At 38.2% G+C, this 8,783-nt stretch overlaps 1 pseudogene; it reads left to right on the plus strand.

Moving 5' to 3' along the window:
* LOC107570890 (polymeric immunoglobulin receptor-like) overlaps window positions 1-7,391 on the plus strand; it is a 26,617-nt pseudogene extending 19,226 nt beyond the window's left edge.
* The last annotated feature ends 1,392 nt before the right edge of the window (window positions 7,392-8,783 follow it).

The raw sequence follows: 8,783 nt of genomic DNA on the forward strand, positions 1-8,783 counted from the left end.
AGATGGATCATTTGTCAGTGCCTAATTCTTCACCACATTGAACCCGATTATAGGCCGATCAATGTCACTGCTGGCAACCAGGATCGGAACCAGCATAGGTTTGTCACTCATCTCAGCTACCGCATCCTTGTACAAGGTGAATTCAATCTCCATCCACCCTTCATATGGAATATATGTTCCATTTGCAGCTGAGAGTTCCAACGCTCCTTCTTCAAGCAACTCCTTCACTGGTCGCACCTCAATGTCTGGCAGGTACTCCTTTTTCCAGTTTGTTTCTACTATTGATACCTGTGAACCCATGTCCCACAGTATTGTAGTGTCAATTCCTGCCAAAGAGGCTCGAACTAGACACATTCTCCCTACCAGCTTGGCTGTCTGTCGCTGCTTGCTAGTGAGTGGAGTATTTGCGCTGAACATATCAGCTTTTTCCATGTCTTCTGTATGATCAATTTTGTTTGTGCTGACTGAGGCATTTTTCTTCCGACAACCCTAAGCCCAATGTTCGGTGCTACCACACTTATAACAGTGATCACACCTTCCCTCAGCCTTAGACAACTGACACATCTGACACGGTTTACTGTTTGGGGTCTTTGGCTGTGGTCTGTATTTCCTGCCTGGCTGTTCACTCATTCTCATTGGTTGAGGAATGAATGGCGAAATTCTGAATGGCCTCGCATATAGCTTTATTGCCCTGATCAACCTTTTCCATCAGTGTGTCACGTTTGTTCGTACTGTCTGGTATGTGTGCTTAGAGCTCTTTATCCACATCTTCATTTTCCTCACTAATCATGGCAACTCTGTTCATTCTTGCTTTTGATGTAGATGACAACTTATTCTTTCTTTCTGTCTCCAGATTGTATGCCATCGTCACTTTCTCCAGAAGAACCTCATCCTTGACTTCCGGATCTTGTAAGTATGGCTTCACATCCGCACGGATGGTGTCGTCATGGAGACCAGTGAGTACTGTTTGAAGGAACTCATTTTGAATTAGTTCTGCACTGTACTTCAATCCAGATTTAACTCTTTCTGAAGCGAGGACTGGTCTGTTCCTTCTCCTTCATCATATCCTTTTTTCAATGCCCTTTGAATTTGTCTTTCCAAACGAGTGCACACCAATGTATCCTTTTGATTTGGTTCTCCAATTTGTCCTATTATTTTAAGGTATCTTCTGTACAGTGGATGAACAAAGGCTACACTCTGATTCGCAACAGATGCAGCTTTCATAGCGTTGGCAGCAGAAACATTCTCTCTTTGATCATTTAAATGGGTCATATTATGCGATTTCAATTTTTCCTTTCTCTTTGGAGTGTTACAAGCTCTTGGTGCATAAAGAAGATCTGTAAAGTTGCGAAGACTAAAGTCTCAAATCCAAAGAGATATTCTTTATAAAAGTTAAGAGTCAACCACGCCTACCTAAAATGGCTCGTTCTAACACACCCCCACATATCTACCTCACTATGTGGAAATATTAGCATAATGCCGCCCAAATGTGCACGCAAAGAAAGGGGCGTGGTTTCAGGAACAGCAGTAGTGTTGATGCAGCCATGTCAGGGAGACGCTGTGTTTCAGTGCGAAAGCAAAAGCACTTTATTTGGCCTTCTGGAAGTAGATGCAATTAGGAATCATTGCTTAAGATTTATTTACAACAGAACAGCACAACCCAGATGTTCGAATTTGTGCAACGCATTTTATGGACGATAGTTTTTGAACCTAGAAGAGCACAAGGCTGACTGTGCACAAAGGCTATTTCTAAAAAAAAAAGGGTCAATTCGACTTTGCTATGACAATCTGGCACTTCTGAATCAACGACTGTAAGTATGTTTAGTTATTAGTTTAATTATTTGCTATTGACTGTTCTAATGCAGAGTTTTGCGCAGTGCAGAGAAACATGTCGTGTGTGTGAGAGGGGAACAGGGTCACATCTTAGTTATTAGTTTAATTATTTGCTATTGACTGTTCTAATGCAGAGTTTTGCGCAGCGCAGAGAAACATGTCGTGTGTGTGAGAGGGGAACAGGGTCACATCACAGCAGTGAACAGCCTGTTAGAAATCATAGCACGTCAGCTGTCTTAACAGCGGCTTGTGTACTGCATCATCACTGTGTCTGTCACGCGACTCTGTTGCCCTTTCGGGCTTGAACTGATGGTAAAACTAACGACATTATTAACTGTCTTGATATTTACTTTGAAAGCTGAAGCTCGAGATTATGGTAAGGGTCGTTACATTTCCGACGAGTGCTTGCGGTGTTCAGCCAATCACAATGAACTGGGTCAGCTTTTCCAATCAGAGCAGACTGCGCTTGTCAAAGGAGGGGGCTTTGTTGAATACGACGTGTTTGAGAGAGGCGGGGCATAGATGACCTACAATAATGTACAGTATTTTAAAAATAATGTGTTTTTTGAACATTAAAGCATGTCAACATATTCTGTTATACCAAATATATAAAATAATGATCTTTAAAATAACATCATATGACCCTTTTAAGTTACTGGGTTTCATACTGATTTCGTCCACGGTGTGGCACTGTTGCCCTTATTGTTGAAGTGGGGCTTCACCATCATCATTTTTCTCTTTTAGTTAATCAATTTTATCATTTAGTTGCAGTAACACAGACAGGCCCTCATCCTCTCGTGATGTTACCTTACCTCGTCTAAATACTGAAGAATATGCCTCATCAGCTTACGTGGTAAGTCTCTTTCACTCCTATCCACAGTAAGCTCAGTGCTGCGCATAAAACATTCAACTCCGATGCTGACAGTGTTAACAACTTTTCTTCTATCTCCGCCATTACATTTTCCCACTCAGATGACATCTGCGGTGTTTTAGACATGACAGAAAGGTTTTACCTGCACAACTTGTGTGTAGCACTGCAGTATCGACAAAGTCGGTATCCTTCGCTAGCCATCAGCTCTCACTGCATCACAGCCAGTAACCGGTGTCTCATCCTGCTTCCTCGCTATCAAACTCACGACCGGTCGGAAACAACAGGTTTATGGTGCACTCCTGGACAGACAAGACTGCGTCTTCATTTTTTCACAACTTTATTCTTCCCAGTTCGAAGTTGGAGTCACTATTTACAGGCGAGGATTTCACTACACACACACACACACACACACACAAAATCAACAGCTTTGGTTCACTCTCTTCTTCTCTCTTGCTCTAGGGCGTTCACTGGTGAAATCACTCTTCTGCTCACCTCTGACCTCTCGGCAGCAAAGTCTGTCAACATAATATAACAAAATAAAACTAAGATGTAATTTTGAGATACTCCCCTTATAAAACTAAAATCCACATCTGGTTCAAAATGTAAATTGCAACACTCCTAGCGTGCAATAAGTGCATCACTGCACTGACAGCAGAGGATGCAGGGAAATACTGGTGTGCAGTGACATTAGAAACAGAGCTCAGTTATCTTCACACTCATCTGATGGTCATCATGAACGAGGGTGAGGAAGGTTTATTCATCTGAATATGTCAAACTCCGGCTGTGAATTGATCTTCTTGTGTCTGTAATCATTTCCAGAGCTGAACTTGACTAAGTATGAAGGAGACGACGTGTCAATCCAGTGCAAACATCAGGATGCAGATCAGAAAAGCTTCTGCAAAGCACATGAAGCCTCCATGTTTTTGAAGGATGGAGTTTCATTGGAGATGATCAGAGATGATCGATTCTCTTTCAGTGATGAAGCATCTGCTGGAGTCTTTACTGTGAACATCACTGATCTGAGAGAAGAGGATTCTGGGATATACTGGTGTGGAGCTCACGTCACCACTAAAAGTTCATTGAAATGTCAACCCTCAACAATCAGATTGTTTAAATTCATTGTCTACAGGCAACAATCACAATCATTTTGTTGTGAAACTTTGTTTCAAATGTCAACCAACTAAAGCAAACACTTATTTCCACAACGGTGACTTCAATGCATTTCAACATTAACATCTTATCTTTTTATTAACAAAAATGTAAATCTGGTTAGTAATGTGTGAAGCTGGTGATGCTGTTTGTGGAGATGATTAATCATCTTCTGCTGAGATCTTGAGAAACGTAATGTCTTTTATTTCAGTTGATTTCATCTAAGTCTGTGGCTGAAGTCAGTTCTTGTGTTTCTCTTTTCTTCAGTGATTCTGTTTGTTAAGAGCAGCTGTTCATCACTAATGATCAATCAGCACTTAATTAATCACATAATTATCTCATTAACTTTAACACTGCTTCAGTGTTATTTTAACACTCTTGTAGAGTGGGACCATATATGCTCCGAGCAGTGTTAGTTTAACACTAAGGATTTTACTGTGCACAATCCCCTCTGATGGGATCCTGTACGCTGCTGTCAGTTTCCAGAAGCATGAAGAGTCTCTCAGTGACGCTACAGTCAGATTCAGTAAGAATGAGATTCACTCTGATTACACCGTAGTCAGTCACCACGTGAGACTCAACTAACTCACTTATAACAGAGATCCCAGATCATCATGTTACCAATATTTTAAAACAGACTCTGTTTTTCTCTCTCTTCTCTGTTTTTTTCTTTTACATTTGTTTACATTTACCTAATTAACCTTATGCATTTAACAAACACTTACAAGTGTGCACTTTGACAGAATTTAATTTAAATAGTTATCAGCAGCCATTAGTTCGGTAATATTAAAGGGGTCATATGATGCAATTTCAATTTTTCCTTTCTCTTTGGAGTGTTACAATCTGTTCATGCATAGATAAGATCCCTAAAGTTGCAAAGACAAAAGTCTCAAACCCAAAGATATATTCTTTATAAAAGTTAAGACTTGTCCACGCCCTCCTAAAACGCCTTGGTTTAACATGCCCCCACATGTCTACGTCACTGTGTGGGAACATTTGCATAACGCCGCCCAAATGTTCACGCGAAGAAAGACGGCGTAACTTTTATTCTCGCTGTAGTATTGTTGCTGCCGCCGCCGCAATGTCGTGGAGACGCTGTGTGTTTCGTGGTGAAAGAGAAACTACTTTGTTTGTTCTTCCAAAAGAGGACACAACTAGAAATCAGTGGTTAAGTTGTATTTACAACACTGTTCCAGAACACTTCAACACAAATATTCGTGTGTGTGCAACGCATTTTATGGAGGGCTGTTTCCTGAACCTGGAAGAATAGCCTACAATGCACAAAGGTTGTTTCTATAAAGTTGGGCAGTTTCAACTTTGCAAGGACAGTCTGGCGCTTCTGACTCACAGCATGTAAGTAAGTTTTCATATTTAAAGAATTTGCAACTGATGATTCAAACGTGAGTTTGGAGCAGTGTAGAGTAGCGCTTGTTGTTTGTCATTTCTCCGATCACAAATGCAGACATGGTTTTATGTTTACACAGTGCGATACGCAACGCGTAAAAAGACTGTATAAGTCATTATAATCAGTAATCATGTCCCCATTGGATGCAACAAATGTATGTGGAAAGTAATGTTGTTGTTTTTTTTTTACCTTAAACCGCATAAAGACATTGCATTACACCAAATACACAAAATAATGTTCTTTTTAGCAATGTCATATGACCCCTTTAAGCATCAGAATGGACAAATTTGTTATTAAGGGGGACAAATAAAATGTGGAAAATGCCAGCAAAGGAACACATAAGAATAGTCGCAGCATCAGCAGTGAAGGAGAGTGCTGGACTTTCGGATTTGGATCAACATAGGCTACATTTGTGAAAGCACATTTTCTGCAATGTTGCACGTCTTACAGACTGCAACTTACAATCGCAACTTCATTGTGCTGTTACTCCGTGTTAGATCCGGCGTGACGCAAAATACATATCGTTGGAAAGGTCTGAGTCTCAAGATTCCATATTTGGTATTTTGTGATAGGAGTAATATTGACAGAGAAATTTAGACATTTGTGACAGAAAAATGCATACAAAATGAGTTTGGATGGCACCCAGTGGCTGTTTGTGGTATAATGCCCTAAATAAAATCTCACAGGATTTTTTCTTATATCAACTTCAAATATGGAACATAACTTATTTAGACATATGGCTTTAATTTTATAGCAATTTTAGATAAAAACCTATTTTGTAAAATATTTATTATAAAATTTCGGTTTGCCGCACCACTCACTTGAAGATGTTCAGGCAAAAGGAAACACCCACTACGCAGCAATCATCCTTAATTGCAGAAATGTGGCAAAACATCTCTGGAGAGAACCTCAGATTATTAAACTCGAAAGTGCTTTCCATATTTGGATCAACATAGGCTACATTTGTGAAAGCACATTTTCTGCAATGTTGCACGTCTTACAGACTGCAACTTACAATCGCAACTTCATTGTGCTGTTACTCCGTGTTAGATCCGGCGTGACGCAAAATACATATCGTTGGAAAGGTCTGAGTCTCAAGATTCCATATTTGGTATTTTGTGATAGGAGTAATATTGACAGAGAAATTTAGACATTTGTGACAGAAAAATGCATACAAAATGAGTTTGGATGGCACCCAGTGGCTGTTTGTGGTATAATGCCCTAAATAAAATCTCACAGGATTTTTTCTTATATCAACTTCAAATATGGAACATAACTTATTTAGACATATGGCTTTAATTTTATAGCAATTTTAGATAAAAACCTATTTTGTAAAATATTTATTTTATATAAAATAAAAAAATAGTACCCTGCATTTTCTTTACTGTAAATTTAAACTTCTAGCTATTTTTGACAAGGCAAAAAGTGTGTTGTTTTACACGAACACTGAGGAATTTTAACCCAAATATGTTGCAGACATTTCATGAAGACCCTAAAGAATCATACCAACGTGTGGAAAATGGGCATCCGATGTTCCCTTTAAATAGCACACATGGAAAGCGCTTGTGGAACAGTGTCTCTTCCGCAGCTCAATGTGCTTTTAACTTGTCATTTGTATTGAGCAAGAATGGCAGGAGACTGTATGACAGTCACATTACATGATTTGACTGATTTGGATGTTATGCAGAAAGGGCGACAGTGCACCGCATTAAAGGAAAGGCACATTCATGTTTCCATAACCGCTGGCCAAAATCAAAAACTAAACTAAAATTAAATTATTTTTGAGAGGAAGGGGGCATTGCATATGTTGCATATAGGGAGGATTGGCTCTGCAAGAACTAAAAGCTACAAAAGTTCATAGCTAAATAACTCAGAGACACTAAGAAACACATTCATTGTTATTATTTCTGTGTTTCAGGGGATTCTGATTGGGGTGTGAGTTACAGTCAGTGATAATGAGCTGCGCTTATACATACCCTACTAGACATTAGATCATGAAAGTGTTCTGGACCAAAACAGATGTTAAAAAATGCTGATAATGAGTTTCCAGATCTGTCTGAGGACCCTGAATACAGTCAGCGGCTTCAGTATCTGGGAGATAAACAGAAGAACTGCACTATCAGAGTCATGTGACACAGAAGGATGAACAGTAGCAGCTGTTCATCACTAATGCACAATAATCATTTAATTAGTCACTTAATTATCTCATTAAGTTTAACTCTTTGAGGACTTGGGATTTGACTTGAAGACTTGCTTGTGACTTGAAAGTCCCACCTCTGCATATCGCCACCTAACTGACGGTTGTGCAATATATTTTTTTCTTTTTTTTATATTTATATAATAAATTAAACATACCTTGTCATAATAGTGTTTTATAACTGTTATATATGCCAATAAAATAAATAAATGAATAATATATTAACTTATTATTATATTACCGCTTTATAATTAACATATCATACAACTATATATACTTACATACCCTGAAAGTACCCTCCGATTTTGGAACCGAAAGCTAAGGTTATCCGCTCCCTTATCCTCAACCATACATGGGTATGTCACGTCAGACACATATCACTTTCACTTTGAAACACTAGACAGGTGATAATGATTTGTAACCATAGAAACAAACAAAACATAATCCGAAACCAAGGAAACTGAAACTAAACAGAGCAGAGAAACAGGAACTAAAGATAACAGAACAGAATATTAAAAAAAAGTCCACATAGCAGAACATAACTGTGACAGTAAGAAATGTAATTGTTTTATTGCTGATTAGTGCTCCATTTGCTTGGGATCTTACATAGTGTATATTCATATTCAAAATCATGATCTAAATCAATCTTAAAACGATGACAATATAGAATCTGAAATAAGCTAACTGGTTGATTTAATTTAGTCAAACTACTTTATTTTAGCTTTATTTAAGCATAATTAATTACCAGTAACTATAAATTCATAACTGTTTTTTGATGGATCTTTCACAACAATGAATGTAATGCTGATACATATGTGAAAAATGTGAAATTGTCTTGTTATAGAAGATTTTAAGCATCACCTAATGATGCACAGACATCAGTACTCTACATACACAACATAACAATGGTGACACTGAACGACAACACAAATTATCAACTCATTATTCCAAAAACACAAACTGCTAAAAGTGAACCTTAAATCAAATCAAAACAAGTATGCTATACAAATATGAGCAGTTAGTTATGGCAACGCAGGTTTTCACATTAACTGATCAAAATAAGCTAATTGAATAAGTTTTACCGGAATCAACTCATTTTTTTAAAAACTCAGTTCTATATTATATATGTTGAAATGACTTGTACAGCCAGTTCGACTGCACTTAATTTAAGGCAACAGATCTTCAGTTGAAATACTGTAGGTGGATTTTTTTTTTTACAGTGTAATAATCTATTAATGCTGCATTGCATGCTGGATACATTCACAGTTTTGGTTAAAAGCAGTCTGGGAGTGGGATCTGAGAGAGAGAGAAAAAAAATACAAGACAAC

Source organism: Sinocyclocheilus grahami, unplaced genomic scaffold, assembly GCF_001515645.1.
Source record: "Sinocyclocheilus grahami isolate Dianchi unplaced genomic scaffold, SAMN03320097.WGS_v1.1 scaffold1520.1, whole genome shotgun sequence".
NCBI classification, from domain to species: Eukaryota; Metazoa; Chordata; class Actinopteri; order Cypriniformes; family Cyprinidae; genus Sinocyclocheilus; species Sinocyclocheilus grahami.